The 21,614-nt window shown below is 39.2% G+C and overlaps 1 long non-coding RNA gene across 1 annotated transcript in view; it reads right to left on the bottom strand.

Annotated features, from left to right (window-relative positions):
- Positions 1 to 21,029, bottom strand: part of LOC138924884 (uncharacterized) — a 111,556-nt gene extending 90,527 nt beyond the window's left edge. Inside the window, exon 1 of the long non-coding RNA XR_011440237.1 lies at positions 20,897 to 21,029. This is a non-coding gene — a long non-coding RNA (uncharacterized lncRNA). The remainder of the gene's footprint in view (positions 1 to 20,896) is intronic.
- Positions 21,030 to 21,614: the final 585 nt, after the last annotated feature.

The following is a 21,614-nucleotide window of genomic DNA, read 5'->3' as shown; positions in this document are numbered from 1 at the left end:
ACAGCAAGTCACCCTTTGAAAGCCCATAATTCTTGTGGAGGCAGTTCCTTATGGCTCAGGGCAATTCCTAGTGAGGGATGGAGCCATGACAAGCAATTAATATTCCCAGATGTTGGCGTGGGAGGGAAATGGATGCGTCATCCCTGAAGAAGAGATCTGGTAGTCACTACAGATCCCCAGAGAAATTAAACCCTACATCATGGACTCGTTAGCTCTTGTCTAACTAGCTAACTAGTCACATGAGAATTGATTGACATGGTAGAGGGAATGAAGTTAACCAGCTTATTTCAGTTCTCAGAATACTACTTAATCTGGTTGAATTACATGATTTAGTGATTGGAGAAAAATATGAAGAAAATGAAAGTGAAACTCAAATTCTTTATGGCCATAAAGTGTGGGAGAGTAACATCTCTTTTTCTTTGGCTACTCTAAACACAGCTTTATTAGATGAAACAAGCAAATAATCAATCAAAATTAATCCAGACTGCCTGGGCCCCACTTGAGTGTTGTGGAGTGACTTCAATATTTAGCTCTCCAGTACTGCAGCATCAATGATAATTTAGAGCCTGTAAATGTCAAAGCTTTTCCCTGCGCTATGTAATTAATTCAGATATTGGTCAGCAGTTTCATTCTTGATTCTTGCTTTTTGCTCCGACCCCTCTTGTCTTTCTTGTCTCTGTCCTCTCCCTGTTTCACACGCTCTCTCTATAAGCTCTCCCAGGATCTCTTCATCATCTCACTCTTGCAACTCTCCCACCCCTCCCATCTCACTTTGACCCTCATCCTCCCTTATCTTCACTCTGTTAAAGGTTGATCTTGGACCTGTCAGGAGGACCCTGGATTATTCAAGGAGAGGCATTACACTGAAGGCAGAGCCATTCTTCCTAGGTTGGCAAGGCGCAAGTTCACACCTGCTGCAACATGGAACACTTGGCTATAGAGGAGAAAGTAACCAATCAGTTAATTTCCATGGCTGCTCTTTCTTGAATTTTAAGGAGCATTTAGCAAACTTGATTACTCCTTTTGCTTAAAACATTTTGTTTAGGAAGAACTTTCTAGAAATAGTGCTCCTGTAAGGTCCAATTAAGACACAAGCTAGTGAAAAGTTCTCTGCTTGGAATAAGTCTCCTGGTTTCCCTTCTATCTTTCTGGCAGCTCTTTACCTTCTGTGCCTGGCTCTTCTTCTTCTGTAGGTTGGAAGAAGTCAGATCTCTGCTCTCTCTTAAACATAGCCAAAATATCCAGAGTGCGTTTACTCAGGGCGGAGATTTTGCCACTCCACATATTTGCCATAATATCAAGAGAGAGATGGGTAAGGGAGCTGAAAGTGATTTCAAGACACTGGTAATAATGTTGCAGAATGGAGTCAAGTTGTTTAAAGAATAAAGTGAGACTACATGGGAAATTATGGGCAGTAGAGAAAGAGAAGGGTCAGTGGATTAAAAGATCAATGGGTCAAACACAGTTCATATGCACATAATAGAGTGAATGAAAGACTGGATGTGATAAAAAGAGTAAGATGTTCAAAATAGAGATTTTTTACATGGTAATAAAAGGTCAAAAATATGACTGTGTGAAAATATGATTGGAAGTAGATCTAGGATAGAGTATTGGGTAATTCATTTATATGAATATACAAGATTATTTGTAAAAAGAAAAACACTCAGACCAGGTGCTCCAAACCTCAATGTATGAAAGGGAGATACTGTGGTATTGGTAGATAATTACTATGAGTAAGAGTAATGTGTAGCAAGTATGATACCATTTGCTTCAAAGGAATTATGTTTTAAATTTTTCTTTACTTTTGCATTTATTTTTAGTGTAGGAAAAAGGAAAGGTATTCTTAAAAACTCATGTCATCTCAGGAATCTCTGGGAATTGGAAATTGTGTCATGTGTGTTCGGGAAGTTGGGGGGCAGCCATTTCTTGAAAGAGCTTTCCAGAAAACTCTTAAGGAATTGTCACATTTTAACTAGAGCAATGACATAAAGTGAATATTCAGATAAATGTTTAAGACATAATGTTTAAGAAATGTTTAGAGATATAATACATGTTACAAATGACAGTCTGTAAGTCACAGAGGACTTTGAGACGGTTAGAGATTTGTAAAAACTTGGGTTCAATTACAGTATGTCTTAGGTCAGGTTTTCCATGAAAGAACTCAAAACAGATTTGCATGAAAGAAGTTTACAGATAAGAGTTCTCAGGAAAGGCACCTGTGAAGGAAGCAGGATTGCACAGAAGCAGAAATTATACATCAATGCAGTTGAATGCAGATCAGCTTTGGCCAATCCCAAGGAGAGCTTGGGAGCTGAGATGGCCCCTCAGAGATGTGCTGAATTTAGTCAAGGGGGTTGGCCTTTTTAATCCATTCCTTCTGCCCTGACCAGCCATTGTATGGAGACTGTCCTCAGGGAGAGGGTATATCTTTGGGTTAAGCAGTGCCCTTAGGCCATGAGCAGTTTCTGTGGATGGACTCATCTGTGAGCCATCAACGGGCAACACATCTGGCAGCTAAGGGAATGAGTGCCTCAGACTTGAAAGGAAAATCTGAATAGCACAGAACAGTGTCCACCATAGTCCCACACTTACACCATTCAGATCCACTTGCTTCCTTCACCTCTTCCAGGATTTTGATTGGCCTCTTTTTCTGGTGAAACTTAGAAGAGGAATGTTAGTGATCATGGTGTATGAAGTGATACTGATCACTCTCTTCCACTGTCCGTTTTGGGTTCCCTTCAACCTCAGGTAATACTTTTGCTGGTTTAGGTGTTTCAGTAGGTGGGACAATTCAACCTTTAATGGCTAAGAGGAATGAAACCCTGGCCATAGTGACTATCTTAAAAAATTTTACCATGAAAACTTGTCAGAGAAGTAATAACAGATGCCCAGGCAGGTGACCTAGGTGTCAAATGGTGACTCCTTTCTGTGCCACCTGAAATCTTAGGAAACAGCTCAAATAAACTCAATTGGCCAAGTGATAGTTTCCTCTTAGTGGAATTGGAGACTTCTTCTAGTCAAAATGGAGTAATAGGGACCAAATTTACCCTTCCACCTGAACAAAAACAACAACAGACAAAATATGAGACAAAATATTCAAGATATGAGATATTAGATAATGTAGGAGATCCCCAGGAGATGAAAAACAAATGAATTGAGCCCCATGATTACCCAAGATTACTGCCTGGAAAGTGTTTCCAGGACATGGTGCTGGATTGGGGGGAAAACTCGGCAGGCGCTGATGGTCTCACGGAATAGAAGAACCACAGATGAGGGTTTGGGAAGGTTGAGGCTACCAGAGTAGTGGGAAAAACAAAGCCGCTTATAGAGAGCGCTCCAGAGATCAGCAGAAGGGGCCCTTTGACTTTTCAGCTGAGTAATGATCATTGCATGTAGAAGAAAACTACATAAGACCGGAGGAAAGAATCATCTGAAAGGATTCAAGGAAATAATACTCAGGGCTCATATACGACCAGCAATAGATTGTGTTCCAACCAGCTAGAGTGAAAAATCTCATAATTCACAGGACATACGGTAGAGAATTAAAAAGGTTTTGCCTGAGTAGTGGGGAAAAGTTGTCTCTAGAATAAATGCTTCTCTGGTCCTGCCTATGAAAGTTTACAAGCAAGACCAGAAAAGATTGAACTGTTTCTGAGTAACTTAATTGCATTCCATGACTAAGTTAAAAAAATACTTTTAGGAATACAAAAATATTCAGCACTTTTTGGTAAATTCATAAATGTTTGGCATCCAATCTAAAATTAACAAGTGGAAAAATATTCAAGAAGTTCAATGGAGCTCAAGAAACCTGAACAAAACTACACCAAAGAACTTTAAAACCAGTTATCAAGAAAAAATATTACAAGCTACCAGAGGAAAAAAGAAACATTATGAGCAGAAAAACGAGAATGACAAAAGACTTCTTGTGACGAATTTTGCAAGTCAGAAGACAGTGGAGCATCATCTTTAAAAGAACTGTCATCCTAGAATGCAGACATATCTTATAAAAAGTAAGGCAAAATATACACTTTTTGAGACAAACAAAAGTTGAACACATTCATCACCAGCATACTTGCAGTATAAGAAATGTTAAAGCAAGTCTGTTAGGCTTGTGTGACTAACAGAAATCTGGATCTAGATAAAGGAAGGGTGTATACCAGAAATTGTATTAATTTAAATCTCTTTACAAGACAATTGAATGCTGAAAGCAAATAAAATATATTGTGAGGTTTAGAACACATGTATCAGTAAAATATGTGATAACAAGAACCCAACTGTCAGAAGGGGAGGAATGGACTTGTAAAATTTTCATGTTATATGTAAAATGGTATAATATCATTTGAAAGCAGACTATGTCTGATAAGTTAAAGACGTACATTATAAACCCTAAAGAAATCACTACTATAGAAAGATAAGCAAGAAGTACCATAACTGACATGTATGATCAGGACACAGACTAGGCTAGGCTGTGAGAATGGTTAAAGTCAAGAATGTAATTGAGACTAGATCACCTTTATAATACCTTTTTCAATACTGGTGCCTGGAAACCCTCACTCTATCTTGAGGTCACAGAGCCTAAGGAACCTAGAGGTTATGTAAATCCTTGTATAAATTTAATATACGATTAGTTACTATTTGCTCAAGACTTAGGTAAGTGATATTGCTTCCCAAATCTATTTTCCATATTTACCAAGTAAAGATAAGCATAGTAACTCACTTCAGGCTGCTGCTTTAAAATTAAGCTTCGTGTATAAGTAGACTTATGCAAAGCACTTGAATGTAGAGACATTCAAACAGTTCCTGGGGTAATAGGGAGAAAAAAATCCTAAAAATCTTTGATGGTTGTTCTGCTTATGCATTGCTGCATAATAAACTGTCTTAAAACTTCGTGGGGTAAAGCGACAATTTGTCACATTTCTGTGGGTTGACTAGGCTCAGCAGGGTGGTTCTCATTTGAGTCTCTCTTCCAGACAATGGCAGTCAGATACCAGACAGGGCTGCAGGCACCTGAAATGTAGATTAGGCTGAATGTCCAGGAAGGTTCACTCACAGGGCTATCAGCTTCTGCTGGATGTCTTCCGGGAGCTGACCAGAGTCCCTGCGCGCTGTCTCTGTGTAACCTGAACTTCTAACTGCATGGCAGATGGGTTTCAAGAAGCAGTGCTCCCAGAGGTAGGGAGCTGAGGCTGCCAGTGTTCTTAAGGGCTATAGAAAATCTGCAAAGGGTCACTTTGTTCAATTCTATCGCTCAAAGGAATTACAGGGTCTGCTCAGATTCAGGGAGGCAGAGAAGGAAACTCCATCTCTTGATAAGGAATGTAGCTCACATCACTGAAGAGCATGTGAAAAGTAGATATTGTGGGACCAGCTTTGGAACACAATCAGCAACAATGATTTAATTCAATAAAATCTGGAACAAATAGCACTTACTCTAAAAGTGAGCTAATTTCATACAGGAAGCAAATTTTTGACATTTGCAACCCATTTGGACAGAGCAATACTTTTCTACTGTGGATTTTGACACATGTCACAAGAATCATAAAACTAATTGGCAATTAAATGGAAATGCTGCTAAGAAGCCTATGAACCATAGTTTCCTGTGAAATCAGTTTATTAGTTTTCATTTCTGTAAGAGCTCCTCACTTAGATCTTCTTACTGGGCAATGTTCTCTGAAACAAGCTAAGCCTTGGAATGACTATAAGAGGCAAGAATTTAATGGGCCCAACAAATCACTCAGTGAGTAGAGAATGGAAAAGTCTTGCCATCTTAGAGAAAGCAGAGAGATCACTAAAAACGTGATACCTTGTGGTTAAGAAGGCAGGCTTTGGAGAAATGTCTCTTCATGTCTCCTGCCCATTTTTTGATTGGGTTGTTTAATTTTTTGTTCTTGAGTTGTGTGAGTTCTTTATATATTATGGATATTAAGCCTTTGTCAGATGTATTACTTGCAAATATTTTTTCCCAGTTAGTTGGTTGGTTTTTTTTTTTCAATCCTGTTTTCCCTTGCCTTGAATAAGCTCTTTAATCTGATGAAGTCCCATTTGTTTATTCTTTCTATTGTTTCCCTTGTCTGAGAAGACATAGTGTCTGAAAAGATCCTTTCAATACTGATGTTAAAGAGTGTACTGCCTACATTTTCTTCTAGAAGCCGTATGGTTTCAGGTCTCAGCTTTAGGTCTTTGATCCATTTTGAGTTTATTTTGGTGAATGGTGAAAAAGAATGGTCAATTTTCATTCTTTTACACATGGCTGTCCAGTTTTCCCAGCACCATTTGTTGAAAAGACCTTCTTTTCACCATTGTATGCCCTCAGCTCCTTTGTCGCAGATTAGCTGTCCATACATGTGTGGTTTTATTTCTGGGCTTTCAATTCTGTTCCATTGATCTGTTCACCTGTTTTTGTACCCGTACCATGCTGTTTTGATTACTGTAGCTTTGTAGTATGTTTTGAAGTCAGGGATAGTGATGCTTCCAGACATTTCTCCAAAGAAGATATACGGATGGCCAATAGGCACATGAAAAGATGTTCATCATCACTGATCATCAGGGAAATGCAAATCAAAACTACACTAAGATATCACCTTACACCCATTAGAATGACAAAAAATAACTAAAGCAAATAGTAACAAATGTTGGAGAGGTTGTGGAGAAAAAGGAACCCTCATACACTGCTGGTGGGAACGCAAACTAGTGCAGCCACTATGGAAAACAGTATGGAGATTCCTCAAAAAATTAAAAATAGAACTACCATATGATTCAACTATTCCACTACTGGGTATCTATCCAGAGAGCTTGAAGTCAGCAATTCCAAAAGTCCCATGCACCCCAATGTTTATTGCAGCATTATTTACAATCACCAAGATGTGGAAGCAACCTAAGTGCCCATCAACAGATGATTGGATAAAGAAGATGTGGTATATATATACAATGGAATACTACTCAGCCATAAAAAAGAACAAAACTGTCCCATTTGCAACAACATGGATGGACCTTGAGGGAATTATGTTAAGTGAAATTAGCCAGATAGAAAAGGACAATCTCTGTATGACTCCACTCACATGAGGACTTTAAACCTGTGGACAAAGAGAACAGATTAGTGGCTACCAGGGGAAAGCGGGGGTGGGGTGTGGGCACAAAGGGTGAAGGGGTGCACCTACAGCATGACTGACAGACAATAATATACAAGTGAAATTTCACAAGATTGTAACATATCATTAACTCAATAAAAAATTTTTTAAAAAAAAACCTGTTAAGAGGGTAGATCTCATGTTATATGTTTTGTACAAGTGAATAAATAAATAAAATTGGAATGTCCTCACAGCAAAAACAAGAATGCAGGCTTTGTGGTCATCCCAAATTGTGTTTGAATCCAGCTCTGTGTGACCTGAGACATAGTTTCCCTTTTTGAAAAATGTGGTTATTACCTATCCCAATGTATCCTGGCAAGCAATAAATGACATCACTTTTCTTGTTTACAACTTGAATTATAGCATTTTAAAAAATTATGTTTTCTATCACGTTTAGTGAGAAAGTAGTCAAATATACAGTGCACCATTTAATCTTCACCTTAAATGCATTTCTAAAGCAGTTTCTTTATGAAAACCATTTTTGTTGTTCTATGGGGAATATATTTCCATTTTTAAAGAGTTCATTTAAAAATGGAAAGAATGACATCAATATATTTCTCCAACTAAAGCAAATATACCTATTAGACAACACATCTTATATCTTCTTGCTTTCCCATGTTACGATATTTCTTACAGAAGTACTAAGAAGTACTTTGTAAATATTAGTCATTAAGTAAAAAATTATTGATTTCACAACTGTTTAATACTAATAGCACTCATCCTCAACAAATTGTACTCTTTACGTGACCATTTTCTTGCTCCTAAGAAGGGATAGAATTATGCTGCTGAGAGAGGCATTCAATCCAAATCATTATACTATCTTCTAATAATTAACTGTTAATTTCATCTATGTCATTAAATTACTTTAATGGTTTTCAGTCCCTGATTCCCTCACTCCTGTACTGCTGTCAGTCCTCGGCTTTATCAGTCTGGTATTTGACCTTGCACTCAGACAGAAATGGCACTTGCTAAAATTCTGTATGGCATATCTTGGTGCTAATGAGGATTTCATAACCCTTTAGGGATAGATAAATTTAGGTTCTTCTTACCGACTAAACTAATCACATGTTCCCCTGACAAACTATATTTTGGTTTGAAATATGAATTAATGATCATATTTATCCAAGTACTAGCAGATTCCCTTTTAGCACATGGCCAACTAAACTGTAAGAAGGTCCTATCCTAGGAAAGCTTTCCCACCCTAGGAAAACAGAATTAATGGGGTAAAATTCTACTGCAGTGTATATATATAGCCCTACATCCAGATTCAAAATGAATCATACAGGATTGAATAAGAGAGATCCTTTTTGATCAACTCATGTGAAAAAGCTACTCAAAAACTTAATCAAAGCCAAGAAGAAGATGATATAGATACATTAAACATTGAAGTCTTGGGCTACATACAAACATACTATCTTTATTTATTGTGGTACAAGCCACTTCAACTTGCTTGTGTGGTTTGTAAAAGGTTAAGACAGCTAACATATAACGTTATAACAATTTCATGAACATAGATACATAGATTTATGCAAACCAGAAAAAAAGTAGAATGATAAAATGAAGCTGGCAGTAACAGGGTTTCCTTTCTGGCTGTGATAGAATAGCTGATATGTGACTTACCATGCTATTGCAAATAGTTATATACACTTGAATACGTATATATCTGTGACATTGTTTAAATGTTTGAAGGCATTGAACAGCAATCAACACTAAGGTTGATTGAGAGAAAGGATGCACAACAGGTGACATGGATTTGTTCTGGTTTTCTCATTCAAGGCATTTTTCAAGATTATGATGCAAGGAAATAGAACACAGACAGAGAGAAGAAGTCTTTCTGGATGGAGGAAACAGAGATTGTAGTTTGGGTTACCAAGGCAGTTGGGGCAGATTACTAGAGAGGAGAGACCTGCAGAAAAAGAGCCCTGAAGATCTACAAAAGACCCATGTTACTTCAGGTCCTTGGATGACTCCCACCTGCACATGTGTTACCGCCTGAGGGGGGTCCTCTGCTCACTGTAAAACAAGCCAATAGTCAGGAGGCAAGGTGGGAGGAAAGAAAGGGTTTTTTACCACAACTTGCTAGCAAGAGAGAAGATGGCTGACTAATGTCCAGAAAAAAAGAAAACATCTTTAAGAAGAAAGACTACAGGCCAATTATATACAAGGCTAGTCTCCAGGTGGGGAAAGTGGTTTGTGTCTGGATGGGGACTCCATGTGATCTCTATCGGAGACAGACATCTGGTCCCAGTTCCTGATAGTCCTTTGTTTTACTGGATATGCATCAGAGAATGGAGCAATGCCCTATACCCTGATCTTTCAGTTGTCATTGGTGATGGCTATCAGCATAGACTCTCTGCCCAGGGGTCATCACATTCCTAAGGAACTCAAAGGAACAAAATTATCATCTTAAAGCAGCTGAGAGGAGCCACAAAATCTACAGAGCACATCTGGGCTAGTTAATCAGAGGTTATTCAGAGTTACAATATGGTTTCTTTTCTACAATTTGGCTTCCCTTATGTCAACCTTGTGTTGAGCTGGTATCACATGCACAGGGAAAGACTTTGAATGGTTTAGCAGGGCACAGCCACTGGGAGCCTGGAAAGATAAATATAGATTTCAGAGATCTCGGCATGATGGGGAGATACTGGAATTTGATTATGGCTTGATGAACCTTGTTGAACATCCTGGGCTTTCAACCGAGACTCCAATGGAGTAAGTCATGCCCTCCAAGTAAGAACCACCTTAACAGTGTCTGTTATGGATGCATGGGGGGAAGCAGAAGCTGTAATTTAGGGTACTGAGTAACAAACACAGCAGCAAAACGTCCCTAGGGATGAGGTCTAAGCAGGGTAGGTAGGGATTTTGTGAGAAAGTGCCTTATCATGGCTAGTGTAGTTTCCAATACATTGTTTGGCTTACCCTCAAGGCAAATGAGATCTATCGCTGCCAGGCAGTCGGCAGGGAACCTAACCAATTGCAAGCATTTTGACAGAGGCAAGGTTGGAGGGGCAACCAGTTAATTATTTCAGAAAAATACATCCTATATGGTCCTCAGGGTCAATGAATTGGAGGCATTTTTGCAACCTGGCATCCAAGTTGACAGCCACCACAGTCATTTCCCTCCTGGTGTGAAAATGATATGGGGCAGGAGGAGGGGGAATCCCAACGTCTAATAAGGTTGGGGAACATTGTCTCACTCTTTGTTTTCTTGTGCTGGGGTGACATCGTCTGAGGCACTGGTGTACCTCAGGGTGGCAGAGGCCAGCCCGGGAAAGAATGCCTTTGCAGGTGAAGATCTATGAAGGGTAGGTAAGAGTAGCTAGCTGGTGTTAAATTCTGAAGGTATATGCTAGAGACTCAGGATGGAATTACAAGTATGGAATTTACTGCCAGCTGAGCAGATCTCAGTGAGCTCTTTCAGATCATCAAGGGTACACCTTGCAAAGGAGCACAGGATGTCCTTTATTGAGATTTGTGGGAACTCCATCCACAACACATACAGATTCTGGGCACATTGATGAGTTAATTGTAAGGACATTTTGTGGATGGCAGCTACACAGTCCCGAGATTGCCCCATTAAAATTTTGGTAGGATCATTAGCACACAAATCTGCCAGCCAGATGGGTCTTATTTGGGTACATTGGGAAGGCCATTCTGCTGGGGCTATAATTTGAGGCATAGTGTAAAGAGGGGGTGACTTTTTAAGCATCACTTCCATTGGCACCAGTTAATGTAGAGGGAGGTGAGCTCTGGTTCAGAATCCACACCCAGTGGGACACATGCCAGTGTTTGGTTCTCAACCCTCCTGTGGTGCAGTCCTGTACCTGGCTGAATTTGTTCCAGCGCCTCTCTTGGGACAAAGGTTAGGCTTGAAGGGTCTTCTAGTAACCCTATTATCGAGGCTGTATACAATAACAGCAATAGCCACAACAAAGGAGATCGTTTGCATTTGACTAGCTTGTGGGGCCTCTTTGAGGGCAAGCAGTCTGGATTCTGACCAATGGAGGAGTGTGGTTGTATTGGAGCAAGAGTTTGTTTACTTCCTTGTGTAAAGTTGGGTAGGGACCTGGCCCACATCTACTGGTAGAGACTGCTGGATTCTGGAGTTCCTTTGTGGTATAGGGAAGAAAAGATAATTTTCCCTCTACCCTTCTAGGTTCTTGGCTGAGACCCTGCTGGGCTTTCAATCAAGACTTCAATGGAGCAAGTAACTCTCTCCAAGATTAACAGGAGAAAAATAAACAGAAGTTTAATAGCATGTATACCTCCTGTATACATGGGAGATACCCAAGAAAATTGAGTAACTCCTTGAAACGGCCCAAGCCACCACCTTAAATACCATCTCCAACTAAAGACAAAAGAAGATGTGTGTGTGGAGGGGGATCCAGTCATGAGAGGTTACCAGGAAAAGCAGAGTAAACAGGGGTAAGGTTGTTATGCAGATTTAAGTCACTGCCTTCTCAATTAGTAAGAATTTCTAGAGATTTGGTCATCCTCCTCTTCCTGGTACAGAGAGGAAGACACTCCTACAATTGGAGATTTCCCTTATAACTGTTGATGTCTCAGAAAAAAGTAACTTCTTGGTTTTCAGAGCTTCCCTTCTGCCTGCTGTTTCTTAAAAATAATCAACCTGAAATAATCCTTATGCAATGAGGCATATTTGGAGTGGATCTCTCTCTGTGATCCACACAGTTCCACTAGTGGGTCCTGGGGCTATAATTCCAATCTCCTGCAAAATTTTTGATGAATTTGGTTTAATTAACCAGCCTTTATAACCCAAATAGTGAGCCGAAGCCAGTTGCCTCAGCTTTGCAGCTGGTATTGGCCCATAATCTGAGCCAATAAAATCTGTATAATCATAATCTTTAAGCAATTTGGTAGGCATTTGTCCCCTTGGGCTCTCTATTGTAAGAGGATCATATTGCACATGGATGCAAGTCATAAATACCCAGTGTATTAGTTTTTCCTGGCAATGTTATAATAAAGTACAACAAATTTAATGACTTAAAAAACCCACAAATTTACTATCTTAACAGTCTATAGGTTGGAAGTCCTAAAATCAAGGTGTCCACAGGCCTGTGTTCCTTCTGGAGGCTCTAGAGGAAAACCCAGTTTCTTGCTTTTTCCAGCTTCTAGAGGCCACTTGCGTTCCTTCGCTCAGGACCCCTCCGTCTCACGACTCCCATCTCTGCTTTTACCTCAGCATCTCCTACTCTGTCTCTAACTCTATTGCCTTCCTCTTCTAAGGACCCTGGTAATTATAATGAAGACATCTGGATAATCCAGGACAATCTCTCTATCTCAATTTCCTTAATTTATTCACATACGCAAAATACTTTTAATGTATGAACACATTTACAGGTCCTGGAGATGAGGACATGGACACATCTACTGGGGAGGGACATTATTCAGCCTAGCACACCTGGTAAATTGAACAGCCACAAGAGACACAGATAATAGCACAAAATAAAATCAGCAGGTTCTAAGCATTCCACCTGAAGGTGTGCCACTAGGGTCTCCTTTCAAGAAAGAACTTGCAACATGGGCACTTAGCTGACAGCCTCTAGTTGCAGCCACCACAGCTTTTGAGCAAATGTCAGGCTCTTCCTGGACAACCCCAGCCAAGGACTGAGCACAGAAAGTCTTCTAGAGTCTGACCATTTCTGCCCACAGCAAGACTCTTCTAATAGGCAATCTTTGCTCCCAATTCCCTTTTCGGCTGGCTGAGACTGTCAGATCTGTGTCACAGGTGAGTTTCCTTGTCCAATTCTGCTTCCTCCCCTCTCTCCAGATGTCAGATCTCTGTCACAGTCTGAGGCTTTTCCTGCCCCATTTTACTTCTCTCCTCCATTATCTTTCCCAGGCACACCGGTGATATTCTTAAGCCCACCTCAGTGTCTTCTTGCTTAACTGGCACAAGTCAGTATACTAGAGGCCCCTGACTGACCACTGGACTTCATATGGTTTAGAAGGAGAGAGAGGAAGAGGTGCTTGTAGAATGGAGCGATCTGGTAGAACTTCCTGGAGGGAGAAGATGGACGTGTATTCAGAGGCTGTGTAGGATTTACATAAGCAGCAGAGAAAAGAAAGGACAATTTTGTTGAGAGGAGCCCAGGAAAGGGTGGGGAAAACATAAGGTATTCTTGGAGGATGGGAGAGAGTTCATTCCTCCTCGGGGAGCTCCATTGCTGAAAGTTGGAAATGGACAGTCTTCACAATAAGTGTTACATGAGTCCTGACGCCAGTGTCCAAGATGTCTGTCAAGAGCATTATTATGTCCATCTGAGAGCGTTATTATGGGCTCAGCCTAAGGTGTAAATGAATAAGACTGACTTCCTTTGAACTCATTGCAGTCTTTTATTTTCTTTGTTAATCTAAAAGAGGAAGCACATCTGAGATTGTTTTTAGGCAAAAGTAAGGCAACCTTTCTTAGCTGTTACCTTGAGCGGAGCACGCAATATAGTGTCCCTTGAATTCCCTTTCCTATGAGTCTTAGACTGAGCCTTCACTCTCTTGACTTAGATTCTTCTCTTTGCAGGACACAGGCAAAACATTTTGTTCATCTCTTTTTGTCGAAGCAAGACTGTGGCTGATCTAATCTCTAGGCTCGTCGAATGTGAGGGAGAAAAAAAGCCATTGGCTAAGTAGTCACTCCTTGGATATTCCTTTTAAATTTAAGAATTAGGTTCATAGGTGCTTTATAGATGTGGTGGAAATGGACACTTCTATTTTGAGTCTGGACTTTCCTGTTCATGAATTATCATCAGACTGTATTTTCAAATCAGTATGTTTTCTGCAGAAGGCAGGATATCTTCAGTCCCCTTTTTAATTACTTTTATTTTGTGCTGGCATCAAATTTTAATATTGTTATCCCCTCCAAGCACACCCTACCCTCCAAAAAATGTATAATTATCTCCTCACCCCAATAATTCTTACTTCTAGTGAAAAGAGAAGAAATTAAGTGGCAAAAAGAAAAAGTTTTGGTGAGTTACAGATTTCATTTTAACCTTAAGAACAAGCCTGAAAATTATTCTCCAAATGGATAAATTGAGTCTTAAAATAGTAACACACTTCGGCTGACAGATGGAGGTGCGGATAGAGGAGTGTGTATGGCAATTGCTGCCTGAAGCACTTCCATCTGTCACCAGGTCTCTGCTGTGTCTGTATATTCAAAACGACTCTGTCCACTAACCAGCAACTGTATGTGCTCTCTCCATTCATTTTGCTATGAGGGAGACTAAATTGCTCACAAGGATCTCTGAGGCAATAGTGATTAGTAATGTAGGCAGAGAGTTCTCTGTCTATGTACTAAAACTTTATCATTTAAAAGTACCACCTCTCATGGTTTTCCCCAGATACCATATCTAGGAGAAAAAGAAGAAGAGGATGAGTGGAACGAGGAGAGAAAGAAGAAGAAAGAAAAATTTCCTACTCACGTATCAAGAAACTTTGCTTTCTTCCCTTAAAAAAACTCTTTTCCTCTCTCTTTCTCTATTATACAATAAAGAATAGCCTTAGGCATGTTAAAAATCCAATTTATTGTTCTTATTTGTAGGCAGCACAGTAAATATGAACCTGAGTCCACAACCAGACTGTCTGGTTTAATCCAATTAGCTCCACCTTACTAGCTTTGGGACCTTGGAAAATTTCTGAACCTTTCTGTACCTTATTTTTCTCATCTGTGAGGTAAAGATTAATCAACTGAGCTATTCCATTGGTTTGATGAGGGTTAAATCAATAAATATATGTAATGCTCTCAGAGAAATGCCTGGCACATGGTCAACCCTGACAAACGTGGATCTGGCCACCTACTTTGACACCCAGCCTGGACACTTGGCCTGTTGACATCAGTGTAAACCTGACTGGCCCCATAACCTTTATTGTGCCATGATGTGAATGCAGCAGAGGCTTCTGGTTGCCACAACCCCAGGTAGTGTCCCTGTGACCACAGGAGACCATCTCCAGTTGGCTACTGGCTATGTGACCACAAGCCCAAAGATGGCCAGTTAATCAGCAGTGCCCCGAGGCTTTGCTTTCCTAATACAAGAAGTTCATGATATTTTGGTTTTAAAAGACCTACATCATATCTCTTGCCCCGAACGTCATCCCCCGAGTCTAGACTCTAGTTGCAGGTTTGGCAGTAAAAACACTCCACTCAGTAGTCAGACTTTGATTACTTGATTTGTTTTATTTATTTGCTTATTTATGTAAAAAGTATGCCATTTTAGCTTTTATTATTTCAAGATCTATGATAAAAGTTACTAGGACCGACACAATTAACTATAATTGGAAGAAGTAGGTTTGAGTTTCTCACCTGGGAAACATTAAATATAATGAGCAGGTGATGGAGGAATACCTGAGTGTTTGCACAGTTCAACCACATGGTTGTCATTTACATATAATTTAAAGGGGACGCAGCACGGGAAACTGGGCCTTGATCAGGAGACCCCTTGCTCCTCTGCTTTTCACTTATAAAGTTAAACTGCTCAACAGGAAAATCTCAAAGAGCCTTGCATGGCTCTTAATTCCACTAATGAAAAAAATCCATGGAACATTCAAAATGTCGGGTTCCTCTGGCATTCTGTAGGGTATGTACTATGTCCTCAGACAGTAAAGGTACTTTGACAGAGACATGACATAAATAGATTCATGAGGACTTTACCAAAAGTGTGTTAGGTCCATTAGAGGAAAGCAGAATGATATGATAGCCTATACTTTCACCTTCTTTCTTCATCTCTTCAAAGTTCGCAAGCTTTCTGAGTACAATTACTCAATTTAGGAATTTGTCCGCCCATCCCCATCCAGACAGAGACGCCTAGATGGACCGTCAATGGTTGAGAAATAATCGCTACTTATTGTGAGAAAATAACAATCGTGAAAAGAAAACAACTCCTTTTTCCTTTCTCACACAATCCCCCTATTGAAGAGTTTTAAATCAGTAGAATTCAAGCCTTGGAATCGCCCAAACAAACAAGCAAACCAGACTTAGAAAACCCAGATGATTTAGTTATGGGTATGAATTTGCCTTTCTGGTTTTTGCTTTCAATAGGAAAAAAAGAGCTACCTGCAGAAGGTGGGAAATTCCTAGATGCTGTTTGAAGGCATGCAAACAGATGATAGTGACACTAAGAGTAGGAGCAAGGCATAAAGCTCTCTGGGTTGTGCAGAATGATAGACCGCAAAGCTAAGAGCCCTCTTAATTCTAAAATTCAGTGATATAAATTTACCCACTTGGCTTATAAATGGCAGAAGGAGGACCAAATCAGTGAAGGCTGGGCAACCCTATCTCCAGGAAGCCCTACTCTGCATCCCTCTAGCTTCTCGCCTTCTCCGCCCAGAGCCTTCTCCATAATCTATGGTCTTCCCAGCCCCCAACTCCAATCCCTGCTGCTGCATGGGTCTGAGGCATCTTCTTGTGCAGGTTGTCACCGCCAGGAAGGGGTCCTGTTTGAGCTCCCTAAACACCTCCCAATCCTTTCCAGAAAAACTCAATGTCCTAGTCCTATATACATTGATAACTGATCAACGTATGAGAGATGAGACATTCAAGAGGCCAGGACACAAGGGTTACTACATAAATGACCTTATGCTCTTTAAAGCCACCGGTGATACTTACCTCCCTAGAAGTAGGACTATCTTTATGTATTTTTCAGGAAAAAGAAATGAAAAAACCTGAAGTTGCAAATTCAAACTGAATCTCATTTTATTTTCCTTTGTGCCTATTTTTTCAAGCCTTGATTTAATTCATTGTGATGTTAAACAGGGTAAAAGAATCAATGCTGGGTAAAATATCAGTTTCCTGAAACATAAAATTTTTAAAGACTTTACTGAACTTTTAATAAATTAATTGTCAGAATTCTTTCATATTATGAAAATTTGCCTATGTTTTTCATATGTGCTGCAACTATTTTGTCAGTTTATAATTTGTTGTTTGACTTTAAAAATAATTATCCTGAACATTTAGAAGGCTTTATTTTCAAGTAGTCAAATTTATAAGTCCTCTTTTGTGACTTGTCATTTTAGTGACAGTCTTAACCCAAGATTTTAAGAAACTATTTCTCATAATTTCTTCTAATGCAATTTGGATTTATTTTAAGAAATATTTTTAGTAATATTGGATTTATTTCAGGAAAATATTTTTAAGAGAAACATTTCCTCTGATTTCTTCCAGTACCTGTCAAATGTATTTTTGATATTTGAATTTTGATGACCTGGAATTTCTTTTAATGCATCAAATGCAGTAAGAAGTTTTCTTATTTTTCTTTCTAAATGGCTAGCCAGTTATACCAATATTAATAACTGACTAAGTCCACATTTTATCAATTATTTAAAATGTCGGAGTCATTTTATGTAAAATTTTCATATACTCGTATCACGATCAGAAGCCTTTATTCGATTTTATTGATTTATTTCTGGTTTTTCTTTTCACGTGTTTTAATCAATGGAAAATTTTAATACCCTCTAGTCAAACTAGTGCCCTACTCCTGTTAATCTTCATTTTCAGAACAATATTTTTGCACGATTATTTTTCCAAAAAACTTTTAACTTCAATTTTTCTTTCTGAAATTACACAAAAGAAACAAACCCTTATAGTCACTTTACTTGGAATGGCTTTGAATTTATGAACTAATGCAGAGAAAACTATATTTTTACAAAAGTGAATTTTTCTGTTCTATGATCAAATATGTTTTTCCAGTAACTTCCATAATTCTGTAAAAATGCAATCAGACTGGAGCCAAAATAGAACCTACCTTCATCCAATATTCACTATGTTTGGGCATGGATTTAGGAATATCTAAAAATCTACTTATTTTGTACAATCCATTCTGCGAAAATTAGGTTGGTCAAGGACTTCTCCAGCAATACTTTTGGCAGTAAAGGGTTGGCAAAATAATGTATACAATTGGATTGCCACTTTATATATTGGAGAAATATTTCAAAGCTAAATTGCACCATAGGAAGATACTGCTTCTCTTCACACATGACGCAATTGCTAACTGCCATCCCTAATGTGAAGGGCCCTCTTTCCTCCACAGTTAATTTGGGTTTCACTGAACCGGCCACACTTTGTCACTTGATTCCCATTAAGAACAATGATATGCTTTTGCCAAGAGGCTGTGTGGGGTTTGTCTGGGCAGGCAGCTTGAGGCTTTTCAACTGATCATAACTAAAGGGCCACCAAGGGATTAAGCTGATCCCCTGGCCTGCACTGACTCTATGTTCCAGCCAACTGAGCTAACCAACCATGGGTATCTTCAATACCATTTTCTCCTCATTCTTTTTAGACCACCTAGGATTTTCTAAAATAAGAATGGATGCTGATCTCCTTTGATTCATATTTATTTCTGTTCAGAAATGCGAAGTTCAATAGATTCAACAGGATGCAGGAAAACATTTTTTAAATGTCACTCCTTGGGAATTAGAAAAGTAGCACATTACTAAATTAAGTTAACAATTCAAACAATAATGGCTTTAATAATTTAAACAATAAAGAAGCATCTGAATTAATGCCAACCCTCTGAAGTGAGCAACGCTATACACTTGATCTAGATGCAAAAACATATACACAGATAAAGATATGTATTTTCCATGGATTTCACTTGAGGAGAGCAGAGGAGGAGTCACAAAATATATATTTAAAGGGGAGGGCAACTGTAGGGACGAACTGACTGCCTGGTCCCTCACCTCAGTGCCCCTCATTTTAGCCCAGAGCTGAGGCAATTGCTGTCATCCATCACAATGCAGGGCCAGCACCACAATGGACGCTTAAATTAAAAATCTTTTATGGTATTTTCCTAGTTCTGAGAAAAGGTATTGCTTCTCAGCTTTAAAAGATATGAGATGGTCAGTCAACAGGCTTTCTTTATTCTAGAATCATACCTCCAGATTGGGGAAGTCCTGAAGAAAGACAAGGGTATAGTCACTGCCAGTTAGAAACTGGGAACCCCTGTCCATCCCTTCCTGAGAAGCCTGGAGCTCCGTATCCAGTCTTTCTTCTCTTGGTTTGACTATGTCCCTCCAAAGGTCCCCTGATTCTTTCCACGTACAGGAACCCACGAAATTTATTGTCTCTCCCTTTCCTTTGGCACTTCTTCTCACTCTTTTGAAACTGCTTGCATTATCAATTCTCAGTGTCATTTAATATTCTGCATGTCTTTCCTCTTTAACTAGGATACAAATTCTCTAAGGAAAGGGATCTGGTATTTTACCTCTATCTGTCACAAAGTCCGAGACACCATTATGCTCATAATAAGCACTGGATAAAAAAATACATACAGGGAAGTGGTCTCAAAGTTTAACACACAAACACACACACCTGGGTTTTGAGTCCCATTTTGGTCAATCACGAGCTGTTCGATTTTGAGAGAGTCACTCACATTCCTCCTTTATAATATCGCGATAAAATACCCACTTCACGGAATTGTTGTCAGGGCTAAATATTACCTGTAAATACTTCACTGCTTATTATATAAATGCCAGGTACAAATATGGTTGATAAATATTTGTTGAAAAAATATACATAAGTCCTGGTTTGTAATCACTAATGTAATAAGAGAATCAAATTTGAAATCAGATTTGAAACAGATCTAATCTTGTTTTACAGAAGAGAAAACACACACAAGTGATGAGTTTCAAGACTACACAGCTATGCACTACTATATATATTTAATAACAGTTTTGTTGAATAAAACCTCACACCTGCAAGTGCATTTACTCTTAGAATGATTAATATGCTGCAAGTCAAAGAAATCTTTTGTTCATAACTAATCTGTAGTTGATTATAATCATCCTAGTGATCACCCTGGTTAAAAAAAGAAAAAACTACAACAGACCCTAAGTATGAATTTGCTCGATATCCTTACCTATTACAGACGTTAAGACAGTGCTTTGTCTTTGAGCTGTTACATAAATTCATAAGGCTAAGAGATGTGAACGCTCCTCATGGTGAATTGAAAATTGTATTCACTTAACATCGAATTTATGCAAATTAAACACACATATTGTGAAGTCAACCACATCTCTTTGATGCTGAGAAAGAAATACGCTTAAAAGGATTAACAATGCCCTATAGAATATCCAGCTCCCTGTTATATAATAATTATGCAACTAATTATAATACTGAAGTTAAAAAAAAGGAATGAAAACTAGGGTTTAGTTCTTATGAATTTGTGATGGAGCCCGGGCAAGACGTGCAGGGCAACATGGAGATGCTGAGCCCCTCAAAGGACAGGCGACTGCCCAGCCACCTTGACAATTATTTGCTTTCCCTTGCTCACTCTGTATTTAGATTTGCATGATTAAAGTACAGGCCTGCCAGTGGAAAAGGGCTGGCCCAGTTTTCTGGCAACTGCATATTCGACTAGCCAGCAGTGATAATGCATGCCATGATATCTGTCAGCAATTTTGCATTTGCCAGGAAAAAGGGCAAGAAAACCGCACTTTAAACATCAGGCTCAGAAAATCATTAGGCCCTCAGCCCACTTTAATAAAAGCAAACATGCTTTTCCCGAGGCAAAACAAAGCCTTCATCTTAGGGTGTGCCTTTTAGAACTCTGTAATGGAATCATTGTGGGCAGTCTCTATTACACCACTTCATAAATGCTGCCCTCTGAAATCAGATGAAAGATATTGACTAAAAGACTCCCTACTATTTCAATAATTTCAATAATTTCACATAAATGTCTAGTCCACCTGGACAGTTAGTCCATATTCTTCTAATTATGGATTTGGACAGTTAAAACATAAGAGGCACAAATGCAAGTGGATACCTTCAACGAACGACGTAGGAAATCTCCCAACCGAAATATTGCCTCCTATCCTAGCTTCCTGCTGCATGGCTGGTAGCTCTTCTTTTCTTTTCTTGGCTTTCATAATTCAACATGAGTCCAGTATAAGCGATCCTTAAAGAAAAAAGAAAAAATGTCGAATGAAATTTGGTTAAAGGTATGAATGGATGATCCCACATCCATCTCTCCCTCCCTCTGCCCTTCCCTCCCTCCCTCTCCCTCCCCCCTTTTTTTGAAAGACAATTAAGAAACCATTTAGTGCTTGAAGACTGCTGGGCAGATTATGGCTTTCCAGATGGAAGAAACAGCTACTGAAAACGAGCTGCTGACAACACCACAACCAAATTTTGCCTGCTTCACAATTTCTCTCCGACCTAGCATTGTTAATAATAATGAACCTCTTTCCCAATAGATCTTTCTAGCCTGCGTTGAACTGAGGACTGAAACAGCCTGGAAAAGGTGGATTAACTTAAGAGGGATAAAGGCAGCCATCCTCTGTTTCGGTGCCGTAATTCACCTTTCAAAAACAGGTAGTAGTCACTAACGGCAGCAATCTCTCTTTTTCTAGCCAAGGAGAAATTCTAAATTCAGCAGCCAAATTTAATCCAAAAACAGAGACTTCATTTCATTCTGAATTTGAAAGATTTTTATTACATAAACAGATAATCTTCTCTGTTGTAGTTGAGGCCATAAATATCCA

Source organism: Equus caballus, chromosome 6 (assembly GCF_041296265.1).
Source record: "Equus caballus isolate H_3958 breed thoroughbred chromosome 6, TB-T2T, whole genome shotgun sequence".
Classification (NCBI taxonomy): domain Eukaryota; kingdom Metazoa; phylum Chordata; class Mammalia; order Perissodactyla; family Equidae; genus Equus; species Equus caballus.
Note: the sequence above shows the minus strand (reverse complement) of the source record. Positions and strands in the feature narration are given on the sequence as shown.